At 40.4% G+C, this 20,995-nt stretch overlaps 1 protein-coding gene across 1 annotated transcript in view; it reads left to right on the top strand.

The window, feature by feature from the left end:
- The window catches only part of RREB1 (ras responsive element binding protein 1), a 183,528-nt gene that overhangs the window by 1,036 nt on the left and 161,497 nt on the right, over nt 1-20,995 (top strand). The gene's annotated exons all lie outside the window — the stretch shown is intronic.

The raw sequence follows: 20,995 nt of genomic DNA, 5'->3' as shown, positions 1-20,995 counted from the left end.
GAAAGAGGTGGGTTTTTGCCCTATTTCGTGGTTGTTTTTTACTGTTTCCGAGATCATACATAAGACGTTTTTGCGTTAGAGTTTGAGTCTCCTGAGTGCAGGCCCCCCGGTGCCATAAATGTACCAAAGTTCTTAACAGACGCTGACTTAGTTGATACAAAGGTTTGAAGCTGATACCGTAGAGTTGGAAGGAGTAGAGGACAGTGACAGTTTTGTATTTGGGGAAGGCTTGAGAAACAAACATGAAAAGGCCTTTATTAAAAGGAGAAGAAGAAGAAAAAAAAACCCAAAAACCCAGCCCTTCTCAAAGCAGAAGCAATAGCGGCCCAGTTAGTTTCCCCCTGAGCACACTGGCACCTCACACCCCGTGCATGTGATTAGGGGAGGGATGAATCCAGATTTAAAAGTGATGGGCTTTGGGTTTGAATGCTGGGGACACAAGCAGAGTCAAGGGGAAAAGAATAATAAGAAAAGAGACTGAAAAGAGGAGGCTTAGCACCGTGGGCTTTGCGGCTCAAATCTCTCCTTGAGGCATGCTTCTGGAGTTTTGTCCCATGTTTCCTTCTGGTTTTGTTCAGTGGACCTTAGTTACAGAGGACGGGACAGGGCTGTGGAGCCAAGGCCCAAAGAACCATGATGCCACAAACTCAGAAGAAAATGTGCAGCTGCCGGAGTTTTATTCAGAAGAGAAAAAAGGATGTGTTATCCTCTAAAGAGATTTTCAGAGTTCTCGGAAAAGCTGCCTTAGGTGTTACTGTAAATTCATTTCCAAGGCCATCCTAGAGGAAGTAACCAAAATTGAGATGTACTTTGCATTAAAGAGTGTGTATTCATAGAAAGCAAGTTGAATTTTTGTAAATTGAATCATATTCTAAATACGTAAAAGAGGTTAGTTTGTAGTGAAAACTTGTGGGCATCTAATCATTCCCAGTTTACTTTTTTTTTTTTTTTTTTTTACTTCACTGAGTTGTCTCACTAGTAAAATGTGAGTAATAATAATAATGAATAATAATAGTTGGTCTTCTTTGGGGTGGGAGACTTGGACTTTTCACACTACTTTCTCCATAAAGGATCTTCAGTTCAACTGGCAAAAGTCTTTATTCTCACTTCCAGTGTTGGCCCAGACTGTGGAACAACTGTGTTGGAAGCTGACAAATCCCATACATCGGACTGTCTTGCATTCTGGATGTAAAAGGCAGAGTTACACAGTAGTTTTCTGGACACTTGAAAAAAAAATGAACACTTTCATAATCTTAGATTTTGTCACTTTGTTAAGGAGCATGGCTTCCTTCTCTGTGAGATAATTCAACTTTAAAACCTTGGTAAGGGGGCACCTGGGTCCCTTTAGCTCAGTCGGCTAAGTCCACTTCAGCTCAGGTCTTGATGATGTCCCTGTTGATGAGTTTGAGCCCCACGTTCAGTTTAGTGCTGACAGCTCGGAGCCTGGAGCCTGCTTCGGATTCTGTGTCTCCCTCTCCCTGCCCCTCCCTTGCTCATGCTCTCTCTCTCTTTCAAAAATAAATAAACATAAAAAAAAAAAAAAAAAACCCTGCAAAACCTTGGTTCAAACCAGAATTGTTGCCATAGAAAGTAATTGAAATTTTAAGGAAGAAATGAAGTTTCACACTTCCTTCTTCCCCCCACTCCCCAAATTTCATTTGAGTTCATGAAACATTTATATGTAGGGTGGTCTTCATTTTAGTTGTAAATCAGATTTATAAAGGAAATTCAATTAAGGAGTGACTATCTGTTAAGAAAGGATCAACAGCAGGATCCTTAATATTGTGAATTATCTTTGCTTATTTAAAATATTTGTTACATAAATTTGGGGGAAGTTTTCAAGAAATCACCTATATGTAGCAGGTTTTGACATACATTATTTTGGGTATTTGACATACAATATATTGGGATGTATTTGTAACCATGTATCACAGCCACTGCCCCCTCCCTCAAATACTTTTTTGAATTAACATACATATTCTTGAAACATCTTCTCTGACAACTTTGTGTATAGAACTGTGTGAAGCACTTTGGAGATGACACAGAAACATGTTCATGTTCCTAAAAGAGTCAAATCTATGGTCAGTTAAGCTGGGGGCTGTAGCTGGATGACAAATACAAGAAATTTAACTGTTCAGGAGGTAAGTAAAAATATATGCATATATGCACAAAAAGAGATGATGGATGGACTCATAGATGAAAGGTACCAGGAGTTGAGAAATGGAATGAGACATTTTTTTCTCTTCTTCTGTTTGTTCTCTAAAATGTTATCTGTGAACCTGAATTGGTTCTCTGCAGGAATTGAAGGTTTGCTCTTCCTAGGGAGACATTGCCAGACAGCTAGTATATGATTGTCAGTGAGAGGTGAGTCTTAAAGTGTCCTAGGAGCATGCTTGCGGGGGAGGGGGCAGAGAGCGGAGAGCCTGAGGGACAGTGAAGGGGAGAGGGCACACCCTTACTTAGGAAAGGCTCAGATGTTGCAGAGTGCTGCGCGTGTTCTGGAGTGGCACCCATCGGGAAGTGTTCCAGAGGGAGTTGATAGAATTTGAACTTAGGCCTTAAAGGAGGCACACGATGTTTATAGCTACAAAGAAAAAGTGGTAGAAATGAGATCAGCCAAGAGGCAGGAAGTTGTAGGGCACAGGTGGGGACTTTGACTAGACCAGCTTTGCAACAGGAATTGGATCAAATGTGAAATTGGTCATTGGACATGGTCACATTGGTCATGATAGGTTAGGGACAGACCAATTAGGGACCATGAATGCCTGGCTAAGTTTGGTGGAAGGACTTTCTCTACAGGTAATGTGGAATTAAGACAGGATTCTGAGTAAGGGGAATACATGTCAGAGTTGCATTTGGGGAAGGTTAATCTTGTGAGTTAGATTGGAGCGGGGGGTTAGGGACCGTGAGGGACTGTCACAGGGATCCACGGGGGCCTTGATAAGTGTAGTATCCATGATAGTATATGAATGTGGAGAGTGATGGGTAAGAATTTAAGTCTGAAAGACTTGAGAGGCGGTACTATCAACAGAAATTGGAACAGGAAGCCATTGTTTATGGTAAATTGAAGAGTTGATTCGAGAAATGGAATCTGAAGCTGTGATTGGAAGCGGGTTTAGGGAAAATGGATGAGTCTTGGCCGGAAGTAGTGATATGAGTCATCCATATAGAAGTAGGTGATTATTGGCCAGAGCCACAGGTGTGGAATGAACTCCTCAGTTTGAACTTGGTGACCAAAGGACCAGTGTGAGGGAACATGCACAATTAGAATTTATATATATGTAAGAAAAACATATATTTCTCAAAATTCTCCTCCTCCCTCACAAAGCACAACAAAGGGGTCATTCCTGGGCCTTTAGTTAGAGCCCATCCACTCATCCAGCACTGTTCTAGCTCAAGTGGTTTCACTCAATGTCTCCTGAACCTGACTCATCAGATTAAGGGGCCATAGACACAGAATCACAATCTCCTGAGCTGGCAATCTGTATTTTTAATAACCTTTACAGGCCACTCTGGTATGGATTCCTTTGGGGGAACCAATACCTTAGCCAGTTGGTTCTACCAGTTCTGAGGCCTCCCCTGAGCCTCCTGTCTCCCCTTGGGAGAGCAAGAGTTCCTACTTCTCGTGTGTTCCTTTTGTTCCTAGTGGACAGTCATTGAGAGACAGTACTTGAAGTTGTTTTTACCCAGATGACCTGATGCTTTCCAAATTTAGCACCGGTCTGGAAGCAGGGGTGGAGGTCATCTGCCCTGCTGGGTAGGAAGGGGGTTTGGGTATGATGCGGAGCGACTCACATTCTGTCCATCCTAGCCTGTCAAAGATGAAGCCCTGGGCAGACCGCTTCCCACACTTTTGGATACGCAGACCCAGGGTGCAGTGTTTGGCGGTATCTTCAGGAGAAGACTGTTTGGCTGATCTTTTTCAAGAGAAGAGTCAGAGGCAAGGCGTGGGCTCTCCAACCACACATCCTCTGGAGAAATGAGTAATTAGAAATTTACAGTTGGGTTTCTAAAAGGTGACTGATGTTGACACCTTTTTCAAAGAATATCTGCATATCTAAGTATCTGTTTATTTCTTTATTGTCAGAAAAACAAATCTCTGTCCTCTTGAGCAGTAGCAAATGTTCTGTTACAGCCAGCTTTCAGTTAACCTCATGCTACAAATTGTTGTCTGGCTACAAATTATCATTTGCCTGCCCTTCCTTTTCCTTTCTTGTTTATAAGCTATAAAGAGAAAAATTCACCTTCAGATGTTATTACACGTCTGGTGGTCTAGCAGGCAGAAACTAATGATTAAAATCGATAGGGGACGGGGCGCCTGGGTGGCTCAGTCAGTTAAGCGTCCGACTTCAGCTCAGGTCACGATCTCGCAGTCCGTGAGTTCGAGCCCCGCGTCGGGCTCTGTGCTGACGGCTCAGAGCCTGGAGCCTGTTTCCGATTCTGTGTCTCCCTCTCTCTGCCCCTCCCCCGTTCATGCTCAGTCTCTCTCTGTCTCAAAAATAAAAGTTAAAAAAAAAAAATTAAAAAAAAAATCGATAGGGGAGGGGGGTCCTGCATGGCTCAGTCGGTTAAGTGTCTGACTCTTGATTTCTGCTCAGGTCATGATCTCATGGTTCATGAGTTCAAGCCCTCAAGCCCCAAGTCGGGCTCTGCGCTGACAGTATGAAGCCTGCTTGAGAAGCCTTGCTGACTCTCTGTCTCTCTCTGCCTCTCTCTCTCTCTCTCTCTCTCTCTAAAAATAAAGTAAACATTAAAAAAAAAAAGCAGTCCAGGAGGTTACATGGGCAGTATTCTCTCCCCCATAGAGAATTTAAACTATCCATTTTTCTAAGACTTTAACTTTTGAAGCCAAGGATGGTTTTTTGTTGTTGTTGAGCCTTTTTTTTTTTTTTTATCTTCACTGAAGAGCAGTAAAAGATAGAATCTAGGTGTTTGTGGGTTTTTTTAATTGTGGTAAAATACACATCACGTAAAATTTACCATCTTCACCCTTTTTAAGTGTACAGTTCAGTACTGTTAAGTACATTCACATTGTTATGCAATAGAATCTAAGTTTTTTAATTCATTTACAATACAAGGGAGTTGGAGCACCCGGGCGGCTCAGTCAGGTAAGCATTCGATTTTGGCTCAGGTCATGATCTCACATTTCTTGGGTTCGAGCCCCAAGTTAGGCTCTGCACTGAGCCGGGAGCCTGCTTGGGATCCTCTCTCTCTCTCTCTCTCTCTCTCTCTCTCTCTCTCTCTGTCTCTCTGCCCCTCCCCTGTTTGCACGCATGCATGCTTTCTCTGTCTCTCAAATAAGTAAGCTTAAAAAAATTTTTAAAAGACAATATAAGGGAATATTCTAAAAATGTCAGAAAATGAATCCCAGGTTACACATAAAACTAAGAATGTATTGGTGCAGCTTAAAGAATTCATATGCTCTCCTAAAAGAAGTCAGATGGGTGGCTTGCCTGACTATCCTTTCCAACAGCAGCTAATTGTGAAGTTAATCAGTGCATCAGGAAAACGCAATTTTATGCTTGAGATTTCTTTAAGATGCCAGAAATAGAGCTAACACCTTGATATCGATTTTAAAGTTTTCTTGATGCTGTAAGAGTAGAATAAGAGAATGTTCTCAGTCAAATGTGAACTTACAGAATTTAATTTATGCTATTGCTTAGAGTTTCCAGAGTTCGTTTTTTGCATACTCTGTGGAAATATTCCCTTGATGTACATGGAGGGTCAGGTAATACTTGCCATTGTTCTATTTTTTTTTTCTAGTGAAGTCTTAATGATTTATGTAAATGTGAATATCAACAACCAAAAAAAATCATTTTTTTAAATAAATTTTTTTAATGTTTATTTTTGAGAGTGAGAGAGAGCAAGGGAGGGGCAGAGAGAGAGGGGGACACAGGCTCTGAGCTGTAAGCACAGAGCCCGATGTGGGGCTCAAACCCACGAACCTGAAGTTCATGACCTGAGCCGAAGTTGGACCAACTAAGCCACCCAGGCGCCCCACAACCAAAAATTCTAAATGAGCAAGAACCTGTGAATTTATTATCAGGTAAATGATCATGTCACGAAATGAAACCATTTTTAAGGTTAAATAGTTAAGTAAGAGTCTCAAGAAAGATTAGAAACATTGTTGCCATTCGTCAGAGTTCTTGGTCAACCCAAATCTATTACAGTTCACTTTGTTTTTTTTTAACATTGGAAACTTATTTTCACAACCCCTTACTGTTTGCACTCAGTCATTCATAATACCCACAGAACAGGTTTGGAGCTAGGCAGTCCAACAGGATGTCAGCTGTGGTTCCCAAGGCGTTGTGTGTTCACGTCCTACCAAAGGAGAAGCGTCTTCACGTCTCTCTCGTGGCTTTAGAAATTTATATAGCTTATTAAACAGCTCATTAAAACATGCTGCCAACTGGGAGAAAACTTATAGAATCGTTCTGAGTTTATCTTATTCAAAACTGCTTTAGTAAACTTTTGCTTATCGGTCCTGAGAAGATGTGTTAAAACCAGTTTGGCAACTTTTTTAATATAGCATGTGAGAGGGCCTTGAGAAAAGTTTTGAAATAATATCAGCGCTGGAACTAAAACAGAACACCGTTTTTAAAAATCATTTTTAAAAAATTGAATCACAGTTGACATACATTATTATATTCGTTTCAGGTGTACAACATTGTGATTAGACAATTCTACACGTCATTCTGTGCTCATCATTATAAGTGTAATTATCATCTGTCACCATGCAACATTATTACAATATTATTGACTGTGTTCCTCATGCTGTACTTTTCATCCCCCTGACTTACTAACTTTATAACTGGAAGTTTCTACCTCTTAATCCCCTTCACCTTTTTCCCTCATCTGCCCTACCCTTCCCCTCTGGCAACCACCAGTTTATTCTCTGTATTTATTATTGTTTCTTTGCTCCTTTATTTTGTTTCACGTATAAGTAAAATCAAGTCGTATTTGTCTTTCCCTGTACGACTTATTTCACTTAGCATAGTACCCTCCAGGTCCAGCCATGTTGTTGTAAATGGAAAGATCTTTCTTTTTTATGGCTGAGTAATATTCCATTGTATGTAAATACCACATCTTAAGAATTCTACCACTGAACGACCAATGCATGCTACCCATCTTCTGTATCCATTCGTCTATCAGTGGATACTTAGGTTGCTTCCATAACAAGGCTGTTGTAAATAATATGGCAATAAACATAAGGGTACATATATCTTTTTGAATTTGTGTTTTTATAAAACTGAATACTTTTTTAAAAATTTTTTTGTGGGGTGCCTGAGTGGCTCAGTCGGTTAAGTGTCCGACTTCAGCTCAGGTTATGATCTCACAGTTCGTGAGTTCAAGTCCCGCATCGGGCTCTGTGCTGACAGCTCAGAGCCTGAAGCCTGCTTCACATTCTGTGTCTCCCTCTCTCTCTGCCCCTTCCCTGCTCATGCTCTGTCTCTCTCTGTCTCAAAAATAAATAAACATTAAAAAAAAAAATTCAAAAAATAAAAAAAATTTTTTTTGTAATGTTTATTTATTTTTGAGAGAGAGCACAAGCTGGGGAGAGGCAAAGAAAGAGGGAGATAGAGTATCCAAAGCAGGCTCGAAGCAGGCTCCACCCTGTCAGTGAAAGAGCCCAATGCAGGGCTCCAACTCACAAACTGTGAGATCATGACCTGAGCCAAAGTCGGGTGCTTAACTGACTGAGCCACCCAGGCACCCCAAAACTGAATGCTTTTAAACCAGAATATTTATGATATGTATATTTCTCTGTGTTTGGATGACTCATCTTTTAAAAGCCAAGATTTCATGGTAGGAACTTAATTACCAACGGAAGGGTTTCCTCTGATAGCATACCAGGCAAAGGCAATCTAGAGTTTCACCAAGAACTTAGAATGCCTACATATTCACAATCCTGTGCACTGGTACACACACACACACACTCACCCAGTATAATGTACCGAATTCTATTTAGAAGTATATTTATATACATATTTGAATCAACTAGCTCATGTTATAGTCTTAAAAGATGTTTGCCCTTTCCAGCACAGCATAATCATGAACGTCAACTAATTGCCAAGAGATAGTGGCCAATAATTCATATTGCTGAATCACAAATCCATAGAAAATGCAAGTTCAGGTGGTCCTGGCAGTTTCATACTTTTTTTTTTTTTTTTTTACTTTTCTTGTAAAGCTAAGTTCTTAGATTTTACTTGGAAAATACTCCAGCTTTTAAAATCAAACAATCCAACAATCTACCTGAGCCTGTTTTACAGTGGAATTCTGTGATGGTATATGCAGGAAATTTCTGTGCTGTGTGTTGGTACGGAAATAGATTGTCCTGTAGCTGTGCCCCTTTGCTTTGTCATTTCTGTGTTTAACAGAGCCTTCTGCCTCCTGAAATGTCAGCCTAGCCCTCAAACTCGTGTGCATTTTACTTTTGATTACCTTGGTCCTCGGCCAGCCTCATATTTGACACTTTTCTGCATACGCAGTATAGGTGCTTCTTGATGTTGAGCTGTTAATCTTTTTATTATTTCCTGTCACTTTTCCCCATGATTGATGCTTGTGAGCCCAAGGGGGGAAAAGCGATGAAAATGACTTTGAGAACAGCTTTGAAAAGGAGTATTTTCAGTTGGACCTGGGTTTTACCTAAGACCATAAAATGATGGAAAAAGCACACCCGTCTGTTTGGTAAGGCAGTGCCTTGGCCCTCGCAGTGAGCAAGCTGGCATTCTTTTTTTTTTTTTTTTTAATTTTATTTTTTATGTTTTAAAGTTTACATCCAAATTAGCATATAGTGCAACAATGATTTCGGGAGTAGATTCCTTAGTGCCCCTTACCCATTTAGCCCATCCCCCTTCCCACAGCCCCTCCAGTAACCCTCAGTTTGTTCTCCATATTTATGAGTCTCTTCTGTTATGTCCCCCTCCCTGTTTTTATATTATTTTTGTTTCTCTTTCCTTATGTTCATCTGTTTTGTCTCTTAAAGTCCTCCTATGAGTGAAGTCATATAATATTTGTCTTTCTCTGACTAATTTCACTTAGCATAATACCCTCCAGTTCCATCCACGTAGTTGCACGTGGCAAGATTTCATTATTTTTGATTGCTGAGTATACTCCATTGTATATATATACCACATCTTCTTTATCCATTCATCCATCGATGGACATTTGGGCTCTTTCCATACTTTGGCTATTGTCGATAGTGCTGCTATAAACATGGGGGTGCATGTGTCCCCTCGAAACAGCACACCTGGATCCCGTGGATAAATGCCTAGTAGTGCAATTGCTGGGTCGTAGGGTAGTTCTATTTTTAGTTTTTTGGGGAACCGCCATACTGTTTTCCAGAGTGGCTGCACCAGCTTGGATTCCCAGCAAGCTGGCATTCTAATGAACACTTTGTAGGAGACGTGAAGAGGGTTTTCCAGGTCTGTGGTGTGAGGTATGGCGAGAACTCACAGATGATCTGTATTTAGTTCTAGGAAAGTTTACAGAAAGTGGTCCCCTTTCCTTTGGAATTAAAAGTAAAATTCTGAGTTGGGGACATTACCAAAACTCAGGCCCTATTACCTGCCCCGTGTTTCCTGTCTCCCATGTCCAATCCAATTCACTAATTCCTGGTTTGGCTTTGGAAGCTCCCTCCCCCACTTGCCACCAGGCCCTGTCGTGTGCACAGTGACCCACTACGATGTGACAAGAACATAGTAAAACCTCTATTGTATTTTTAGCTTCTCCTTTCTTTTTTTTTTTTACTTTGTTAACATTGTGGTAAAACAGATGTAGCATAAAATTTGCTATTGTAATCATTTCTAAGTGTGCATTTCAGTGGCATCAATTACATTCACAGCACGCTATTTCCAAAATTCTTCATCACCCCCAAACAGAAACCCCATACCCATTAGGCAGGAACTTCCCAAGTCTCCCTTCTCCCTCTCATCTACTTTCTGTCTCTTATGCCCATTCTAGATTTTCTGTACAGGTGGAACCATACAGCACATACCAGTAGAGAGTAGTCCTCCCGTTATCCACAGTTTCATTTTCTGAGGCTCCAGTTACCCACGGTCAACCGTGGTCCAGAAGCAAATGATCCTCCTCCTGACGTATCCTCATAAGATCAATAGCAGCCTAATGCTACGTCACAGTGCCTAGGTCATGCACCTCACTTCCTCTCATCACAGGCATTTTATCATCTCATATCATCACAAGAGGATGCAGGATGATTTCCATACGGTAAGCCATGCTGAGAGAGAGAGACCACATTCACATGATTTTTATTACAGAATATTCTTTTAGTTCTATTTTTTTATTACTTTGTTGTTAATCTCTGACAGTGCCTAATTTACAAATTAAACTTTATCATACCTATGTGTTTGTATGGGAAAAACATAGTATATATAGGGTTCGATACTATCTGTGCTTTTAGGCATCCGCTGGGGTTCTTGGAACATATCCCCCACAGATACGGGGGGACAACTGTATGTCCTTTTGGGTCTGGTTCATTTCATTAACATCATGTTTTCAAAGTTCATCCATATTGTAGCATGTGTCAGTACTTGGTTCCTTTTCATGGCTCAGTAGTATTCCACTGCCTGTGTACTGCATTTGGTTTAGCCATCTGTGATGGACCTCTGGGTTGTTTCCACACTTTGGTTACTTTGAATAATGCTGCTCTGAGCACGGATATACAAGTATCAGTTCAAATCTTTGTTTTCAGTTCTTTTGGGCATATATCTAGGAGGAGGATTACTCATGTGGTAACTCCAAGCTTAACATGGTTTGAGGAACCACCAGACTGTTTCCCACAGTGGCTTCACCAGTTTCACTTTCCCACTAACCCTGTACAAGGGTTCTAGTTCCTCCATGTCTTTGCAGCCCTTGTTATTTTCTTTTCTGAAAAACGTTGTTTTATTACAGCCATCCTGGTGGATATGCAGTGGTATCTCATGGCTTTGATTTTCACATTCCTGTTGACTGATGATGTTGCACATCTTTTTATGTGCTTCTTGGTCAGCTGTATGTCTTCTTAGAAGACATGTCAAGTTCTTTCCATTGTCCATTTTTGTACCTGTTTTATAAGGTCTAATAGTAGTATATAGTTGGTGTGTAAAAATATGCATATACTTGGATGTATGCAAAATGTTTTTTAGAGGTGGAGGATGTACTTTTAAAAAGTTTGGAGACCATTGTCTATAACAATGATCTGTTTTATTTCTTATTGCCTAACATTAGCAGGAAACTATTGATAAGGATTTTTTTTTTTTTTTTTTTAACATTTTTAAGTGAGGCGCGTGGGTGGCTCAGTCGGTTAAGCATCCGACTTCAGCTCAGGTCATGATCTCACAGTTCGTGGGTTCGAGCCCTGCGTGGGGCTCTGTGCTGACATCTCAGAGCCTGGAGTCTGCTTCAGGTTCTGTTTCCCTCTCTCTGCCCCTCTCCCACTTGTGCTTTGTCTCTCAAAAATAAATACATGTTAAAAAAATTTTTTTAATGTTTTTAAGTTTATTTATTTTGAGAGAGAGAGAGCGAGAGAGCGTGAGTGTGTGCACACACACAAGTGGGGGAGGGGCAGGGAGAGAGGAAGAGAGAGAATTCCAAGCAGGCTCCACGCTGCCATCACAGAGCCCAACACGGGGCTTGAACTCATGAAACCGCAAGATCATGACCTGAGCAGAAACCAAGAGTTGGATGCTTACTGAGCCACCCAGATACCCCACTGTTGATAAAACCCCCAAGTTTTATCAGTGAGAGTCTTATTTGGCCAAAGGTAATGTATTTACTGGAGCCTTCATATGAAAGTAAACACAGGGTCCCAAGACTGTCTTTCAGGATGTTCCCTTGTGGTACTTTAGGGATGGTACTATCCATCCGTGGATGGATTTCAAGTTAGACTTGCCTTATGCTTAACCCTATTTTGTGGTTAATAATGGCATTTCTTTTTTTTAAGTTTTTATTTAAATTCCAGTTGGTCAAGATATAGTGTAATAGTAGTCTCAGGTGTACAATTTAGCGATTCAACACTTACATATAACACCTAGTGCTCACCACAATCAGGGTATCTGCTTAAGAAACAGAAATCGTTTTTCATGTCATGTCACATAGGAGAGCCAGAAAGCATAGAATAAATCTAAAAGGAGAGGCTTGGCTCTAGTATTATTTTTATTATTGTCATTATTATTATTATTTCATTTATAAACTTGATTATAAAGAGATTAACTTTGAGGGGATTGAACTAGCCTATTTAATGACCCAGTAAGAGCCTTCTAGGTCTTAGGGGTTGATTATTATTATTATTTTTGAACAGATTGGTTTTCCCATTGTGGTTCTACTCTCAAAGGTTCAAAGGTTAACCTTTGTGAAGTTACCCTAAAATGCCAGCTTCTATCAAGGGTGAGACATCACCATCCTAGCACATCATGGTGTATTTTTTGGAAAGTGTCCACACTGGCAGGCATTTTCCAAATAAAACATTTGTTTCAGTAAGCAAGTGTTTTATCCAGCAGCCCAAGTGGAGAATTTTAAAACCTGTGTTTGTTTTGCCAGCAAACATTTTGTTTCAATCCTTGTGGCTAAACAAGTGGGTAAGATTTAAGTGGCCTCCCAGTCAAAACAAATGCAGAACCATTTTCAGAAAGCCCTAGCTGACCAGAAATCTATTTGCTGTCAGAGTGTGAGGTCAGATATTAGGGGAAATAATTTGTATTTTCTGTATAATTCTTATACTTAGTTGCCATCAGGGTGGAAAGTCTTAGGTCTGGGTAAAAGTTCTTAATTCTGTTTTAAGGCAAAACATGAAGAAATGTAAGAGCAGTTTTAAAAAGTATCATCGTGCTGCTATATTTCAGTCTTACAGTGGGTCTTTAAAATGTGACCAAAGCAGGGGCGCCTGGGTGGCTCAGTCGGTTAAGTGTCCAACTTCGGCTCAGGTCATGATCTCACGGTTCATGAGTTCGAGCCCTGAGTCAGGCTGTGTGCTCACAGCTCAGAGCCTGGAGCCTGCTTCAGATTCTGTGTCTTCCTCTCTCTCTGCTCCTCCCCTGCTCATACTCTGTCTCTCTCTTTCCCTCAAAATAAATAAACATTAAAAAAAAAAAAAAAGGATAAAATAAGATGTGACTAAAACATCAGGTATTTGCTCTGCTGTGCATTTCTTATCTTGTTTCTAATTATTTTTATGGTAATTCCCCCAGAGTGTAATGGAACTCAACCTCTGTGTGAATAACCAGCCTTTGTCTTCAAACTTTTATAAAAATGATAGTAAAATCAGATTTTCTTGAGCTATCACTCTTATTTAGGGTTCCTTGTAATTGAACATTCTTGCTGTCATCCGTGGATTATTTTCTGAAATATATCTTTGAATTTTTTAATTTGAAAGTATGTGGTATGCTTTTCTTTTTGAAAACCAAGCCACTTTCCTATTAAGGAAGGTGAATTGCACTTTCTTTCTTTCTTTTCTTTTTTTTTTTTTTAAGGGTTTATTTATTTTTGAGACAGAGAGTGCAAGCTAGGGAGGGGCAGAGAGTGGGGGGGACAGAGGATCCAAAGTGGGCTCCAAGCTGACATCAACAAGCCAAACACGGGGTTGGAACTCATGAACCTTGAGATCATGACTGGAGCTGGTCACACGCTCAACTGACTGAACTACCCAGGCGCCCTATGAATTGCACTTTCTTAAGAGGATAATCAGAAATCATGAAATTTGGTATACATTCAGAATAGTGTAGAAAATAGATATGTGTGCTTTAAAGAATAATGAACAACTGGGCATATGTAACCCCCATGCAGATTAAGAAATAGAACATTGCCTTAGAAATCTGCTTCAAAACCACCTTCTTCTTCTTTCCGTGGGAAGTTTACAATTATGTAGGTATCCTTAAATGGCATTACTCAGTTTTACAAGTGTTTGGTATATATTACTTTTTACTTGTTTTATTAACAATGGGATTGCAAGACTAGCCATGCCGATGCTTATAGCTCTGGTTCGTACATTTTCACTGTTTGGTATTTCTATATACTACAGTGATGCATTTCTCTACTGCTGGTGGACATTTGAACTGTTTTCAGCATTTGGCTCTTATGAAAAAGGCTGTTGAGAATATTCTTATATTGCATGTATCTCCTAATATAGTTGTGTGAAAGTTTTTCTAGGGTGCATGTTAGAGGTGGGTTGTTGGCTCATAGGCTATTTGTATTTTTAACTTTACGCTGTAATTCCAAGCTGTTTTCCAAAGTATTTGTCCCAGTTTGTACTCCCTGTAACAGTGAGTGAGAGTTCTTACTGCTTTACATCTTCACCAAAACTTGGTATTGCTAGACTTTTTCCTTTTTGCCAGTCTGGTGAATATGAAATGAGGCCTCATTGTGGTTTTAATTTGCTTTTCCCTGATTAATAATAAGGTTTATTGGCCATTTGGATACTCTTCTTTTCTCAAGTGTTTTAAACTTTTGCCCATTTTTCTATGGGTTGCTTTTTTGTTACTGATTTGTTACTGACTTGTAGGACACCTTTATGTCCTCTGGTTATGAATCTTTTTTCAATTATATGTGTTGCAAATATCTGACCGCTTTGTGACTTTTCTTTTTTTAGTCTGTTTATGATGCTTTTGGAGGCACACAGTCTCTTTCAATACTGTTGGATTGATCACTTGATTCCTTTGCAGTCAGTACTTTTGTATTTTCTTTAAGAAGTTCTTCCCTATCCTAGGCTCGTGAGAGATACTGTCTTTTATCTGTAGTTTTGCCTTTCACATGGGATTTCATTGTATTTTATTTATCTGAAAACTGATTTTTGTGAATGTTGTAAGGTAGGGCTTTGTTTTCTTTTTTTATCTAAATGCCTACTTGGTCATCCAGCCACGACTTCTTGAAACACTCAATCTTTTTCACATAATCTGGAATACTACCTGTGTCATATACCTGGTGGCCATTTGTGCTGTGTCAGTTCCTGTGCTCTCTATTCTCTTCCATTGGTCTCTGTCAATGCTTGATCCAACCCTGCACTATCCTTATTCTTACGGCCTAGAGTGAATCATGACATTTGGGCGGGGGGGCAGGGATGGGGGACAGCAAGTTCCTCCGCCTCGGTCTTCTTCAAGCATGTCTTGGTGTTCTTGGTGTTTTTGCCCTTCTACATAAATTTTAGAAACAGCACAAATTCCCTAAGAGAACCTGTTGGAGTTTTTATTAGGACTGCACTGAATCTATAGACCAGTTTGGGGAGAACTGACTTGTTTACAATAGGGAGTCTACCACATTGAAAGGTGGTGTGCAGAGTCTTTAAAAGGAAGGTACCCAACTTCCTGAGGTTCAGATCCTGGCTCTGCTCTTCGTCGGCCCCATGACCCTGGAGAATGTATTTAACCTTGATGTACTTCAATTTCCTGATTTGTTAATAGGAATACATCATTGTACCTACCTTACTGGGTAATTGAGAGGATTAAATGTGTTGCATATAATATGTGTAAAGCACATAGTAAGCATTATATAAGTGCATAAACACTGATTTCTCTATATTTATATCCTTTATGTCCCAAAAGTTTTATAATTTTTTTTATAAAACTAGACAATTTTCTATATACATATAGAAATATATATAATGTATATTCCTAGGACCTGGAAATCTTTGATGCTATTATAGATGGTATATTTTACAGTTTTTTGGAGGGTGTATAATATTGTTTTGTTTTTCTTTAGTATTTTTTATGAGCTGATTATGATAATCTTTGATTAATACTTATTAAGTGCTTGTGTTGCATAAGATACTGCTACGAGTAGGCAGGAAATATGGATACTTAGATCTGGGTGATTGTCCATTTCAATTACTGCTCTGGTCCCATGCAAAATGGATAAAATGCTCAATCCCATTATTTAAAATTTTTTTTAAATATTTATTTATGTATTTATTAAGAGAGAGAGAAACAGAGTGCCAGCAGAGGAGGAGGGACAGAGAGAGGGAGACACAGAATCTGAAGCAGGCTCCAGGATCTGAGCCATCAGCAAAGAGCCCAACATGGGGCTCTAACCCACGAACTATGAGGTCATGACCTGAGTCAAAGTTGGATGCTTAACCGACTGAGCCACCCAGGTGCCCCTCAAGTCCATGATTCTAAACCATTATAACCCTTGACTTCTGTTGTTGAAACCTACCTGAGATTTTTGGCAGTCTGGTTCATTTTATCCTATATATTAGGCTGCTTTCCATTCATTACTTCTTTTACATTTATGAGATCACTAGATTTCAGTACTTTTCTTATAGACCACCCATGGTGTGCCTGTGACTCTGCTGTTTTATTTCCAATGCTCTGATTTTTCCCTAAATTCTGTAATAAACATGAGGTTAGAGTCACAACTTCATACATAGACTTGCATCATCCAGCGTTAAGTAAGCTTTGTCTGGAGAATAACTGACATTTTTTTTTTCCATCTGTCACATGTAATACATTATAATTTAATGTAATTATATTTTATAATTATAATGGCATTATAATTTAAAAAAAGAAAGAAAGAAAGAAAGAAAGAAGGAAAGAAAGAAAGAAATAAAGAGAGAAAGAAAGAAAGAAAAAACAATATGTGTATATAGGTTCCCCTTGACTTGTGTTTCCTTTCTAAGCTTTCTGGTCACGTGGTACTCCACCTCACGTGGGAGGTAAGGACCCACGCCGTGAGGCTCCCTATGATTTCACTTTGTATAGCAGGAGGGCAGAAACTCAAAGTGAAACCAATGAAAAAACCAATGTATTCTTAATGGTTTTTACCCAAACCATAAATCCGTCTCTTGGAGGGAGAGGGGAATCACCCAACATTTGATCTGGTTTCTTCGGCATGTTCCAGGCATTGTTTGTCAGTTCAGTGACCATCTGCTGGGACTCACTCAGGAGATGCATTGAAAATTCAGGTTCCTGGGCCTGACTTACACCAAGGGAATAAGACAAGTAGGGAGGAGGAGGCAGGGACTGAGTAGTTTTTCTTTTTTTTTCTTTTTTTTTAACGTTTATTTATTTTTGAGAGAGAGAGAAACAGAGGTTGAGGGGGGAGGGGCAGAGAGAGAGGGAGACACGAATCTGAAGCAGGCTCCAGGCTTTGAGCTGTCAGCACAGAGCCCAACAAGGGGTTCGAACTCACAAACCACAAGATCATGACCTGAGCCAAAGTCAGATGCTTAACCGACCGAGCCACCCAGGTGCCCCAGGACTTTAATATTTTAAAAGATTCCCTGGTGCTACTGACAGTCACACAGGACCTAGTGATAGTACTGAAAGTATGGTAGGCTTCCATTTTCATTGATCACATATCGCTTAATGGAAAAATTCACAGGATGTTTGTTATAATGTAGCTGTCACCTAATTAAGGGCCATGCGTCAGGGACTTCATGTTTAACCCTAGACTACTATTACTGGCCCATTTCATAGAAGAGGAAGCTGAGACACTCAGAGGTTAAATAACTTGCCCAGAGTCAAATAGCTGACGCAGAGTGCTCATTGTCTTTGTGAATCCTAAGAGCAAAATCCTGACTTTTGTTAATTACAAAATAAACTGGTGTCCCACAGAAATAGGCCCAGAGGGTCCACTTGGATCAAAATTGTGTCTTGGTACTGTGTTATGTGCCATGTAAGTTATTCATTTCTTCAGCAAGTCCTTACTGGGCATTTAGCATCCCCGTGGTTTAGAGTAGGGATTCTGCAAAAGGAAGGCATGTATGGGAAACCAGTATATCAGACAGACTGATGACTTCTTAGCAGATGCCCATGGAATGGAGTGAAAGAACTTTTGAGCTCTACCCTTGCACTAGGCTCTGTGCCAAGTGGTTTGGGAGTATTCTCCCATGTATTCCTCACTAGAACGCTCTTTAAGTTCTATTAATAATCAATTGAACAAGAAATTAAGACTTAGAGACCTAAGGAAACTTGCCTGTGGTCATACAGCTTCTGCATCCTGGTTGTGATAGAAAGATAATGCCTGCCTTTCTCCAGAACCTAGCTTTGAGCCACTGGATTTTCTGCCTTTAACTATGTAGTCAAATAGGGTTTTCTGTTTTCTAGAGAATTGCTATCCATCTAATAGTGACGCAGACAGCCCAGTCATTAAGATCACTCTGGGGTTTAAAGAGATCTTGTCAATGGCTTATAATGACATTCATCATTTGCTTAGCTTCCCCATTTTGTCCCCTGGTTCTGTTGTCCTTGCCTGGTCCTTGAGTCAGGTAAGAATCCCTTACAGCTATTGTCATGGTCAGGTTTACAGCCTATAACAAGATTGGCAGATGTCTAGGGACTGGAAGAGACTCAGACTGTGTTTTGTTTTGTGTTGTGTTGTGTTGTGTTGTGTTGTTTTGTTTTGAGAGATCACAAGCAGGGCAGAGGGGTAGGGGGGAGAGAAAGAGAATCTTAAGCAGACTCCATGCTCAGTGGAGCCTGACATTGGACTCAATCCCATGACTGTGAGATCATGACCTGAGCTGCCATCAAAAGTTGGACATTCAGTTGACTGAGCCACCTAAGCATCCCTTCCATTAAAAATTTTTTTTAATGTTTATGTATTTTTGAGAGACAGAAAGAGAGGGAGGGAGGAAGGGGCAGAGAGAGAGGAAGACACAGAATCCAAAGCAGGCTCCAGGCTCTGAGCTGTCAGCACAGAGCCCGATACAGGGTTTGAACTCACTATGAACTGCGAGACCATGACCTGAGCCGAAGTCAGACACTTAACGAACGGAGCCACCCAGGCACCCGGCATCCCTTCCATTTTTAAATATACAATGGTAGATGATGAGAGAGACTCTTCTAAAATATCAGGCCTCTCGGAGAACTTAATATCCATCAGAGTGAAAAGGCCATTTACGGATATTCTGTGTGCTTGTACATGCTTTCAATGGAGAAGATGAAAGTCTAGCACAAGGAAAATAAAAAATACATATTGTTATCATTATTATGACTTTTTCATCTACTCTGGGCCTCCTGCCTTATTGTCAAGGCCTCAGACACACAGGCATGGGTTGTAACTTAGGCTATCCCTTTGACCCACTGTCCTTGGAGAATGGCCCCCATTTGGAGGAGACCTAATAAAGCATCGTTCATTAAATTTACTATTTCATTCATTAAAAATAGTGCCGTCGGTGTTGAATAGTTAAGGCAGTAACATCACAGCTGATGCGTCCAGCTGCTCGTGACTTTCTCCTGCTCTACTCCATCTGAGTTTTGTCACATTGACGTACGGTGAGAGAAGAGCCCCGTGACCTTTTTCTTTGCTTGTTAACATTTTATTGAAGTATAATATCCACACAGAAAAGTGTACATATCATAAATGTGCACTCCCTCCATTTTCACAGAATGAACATACACCAAGCTTTTTTTTTTTTTTTTAATGTTTATTTATTTCTGAGAGAGACAGATCACGAGCGGGGGAGGAGCAGAGAGAGAGGGAGACACAGAATCCGAAGCAGGCTCCAGGCTCTGAGTCGTCAGCACAGAACCCGACACAGGGCTCGAACCCACAAACCGTGAGATCATGACCTGAACCGAAGTCAGACGCTCAACTGGCTGAGCCACCCAGGCAGGTGCCCCATGGCCAGATCTTTTGAATACCACAGACCTGGTTTCATAATCTGGCTTGGCTATTTACATTTGTGTAACTTTAGGCAAATTATTTAACCCTTTTGAGCCTCAATTTTCTCAGCTGTTAGTAGCATCTTCATAGGTATCTGTGGATAGAAAAGATGATATATGTAATTGACCTGGGGTTCCTGCTGCTTCTTCCTCTCCTTAATCCCAGAGAGCTTCTGCAAATGAACCCCCTCCAAGTGGTTTGGATGAGTGATGATAGAAAGTTTGTAACATTAAGTAACAGCTCATGTGTATCTGGAAATGTATAAAATTATATGGACCAAAGAAAAAGAATAGCCAGCTAAAGGTTTTCCTACTTCCCTACAACTGATTTTGGCCCATTCTCTTTAAGGGCTCATCTAAGAAACTTGGCTTGAAGTAGATTAAAAGCTCACCCTGTTTACTTATTCATGTATGCCCTGCTCTATCCTAAAAAGCGATTCTAGAAATACACATAGCACACCAGTATTTAAAACAAATGGGTAAGTGAATCAAAGCTAAAGCAGAATTGTAAGCCAAAGCTTGGGGTAAGGTTGATACATAAAATCTGTGTCGTGAAATCCAGATCATTTCCTAGGGGTGGGCTTCAGAGTTGACCTTGAGTTTCCTAGCAGTCAAAGCAAATAAAGGAAATAATTAGTAAGAAGATTCAGAGGGTGCTTTTAGTCTGAAAGCAAACCAGTTGTGTGAGAGAAATGGCTTTTTTTTTCTTGGCAGCAAGACCCTCTTTCCATCGATCTTCATAAAGGGAAGTAAAGTAGTGGGGTTCCCTGTGATAAATAAAATGATCTGACTTACAATGCTGTGTCTTAGGCCCTGCCAAACTATATGCTGGAGGCACAAAGCCAGTGCCCAATGTAGGAAAAATCATTTTATAAATAACCGTCAACTGACAACGTTCTAGTCTTGAGTTTATTTCAATGATACAATGAAAATTAATACAGGCTGGCTATGTGTAACTGATAAATCCATTTATGAAGTTTCTAAACCTATCAAACAGTGGTGTGGTAAAGGAGAATTCTGTGTTTGGGCTGGATGGGGAAAAAAGAATTTTTTACTGTTCTTCTAAAGAAGACTTTAAGGAGGAAGCATGCTTTTTAGGAAGTGAGGCCAGGAGTAGCTGAAGCAAAGTGGACTTGCCAGGGTAAACTATGGTTGGAAAGACAGTATAGGCCTGTGCTGCAAAGGACTTGACTTTGGGGAGGTAAAAAAAATGTCTTCATTGGAAAATTTGGAGTACCCTTCCCACTGAGGAGCAGGTTTGGGGGGAGGATAAACAGGGCAGTTTGGGGGGCACCTGGGTGGCTCAGTTAAGTGTCCAGCTCTTGATTTCAGCTCAGGTCATGATCTCACGGTTCGTGGGTTCAAGCCCTGACACCGATAGTGTGGAGCCTCCGTGGGAGTCT

Source organism: Neofelis nebulosa, chromosome 6, assembly GCF_028018385.1.
Source record: "Neofelis nebulosa isolate mNeoNeb1 chromosome 6, mNeoNeb1.pri, whole genome shotgun sequence".
Taxonomy (NCBI): Eukaryota; Metazoa; Chordata; class Mammalia; order Carnivora; family Felidae; genus Neofelis; species Neofelis nebulosa.
Note: the sequence above shows the minus strand (reverse complement) of the source record. Positions and strands in the feature narration are given on the sequence as shown.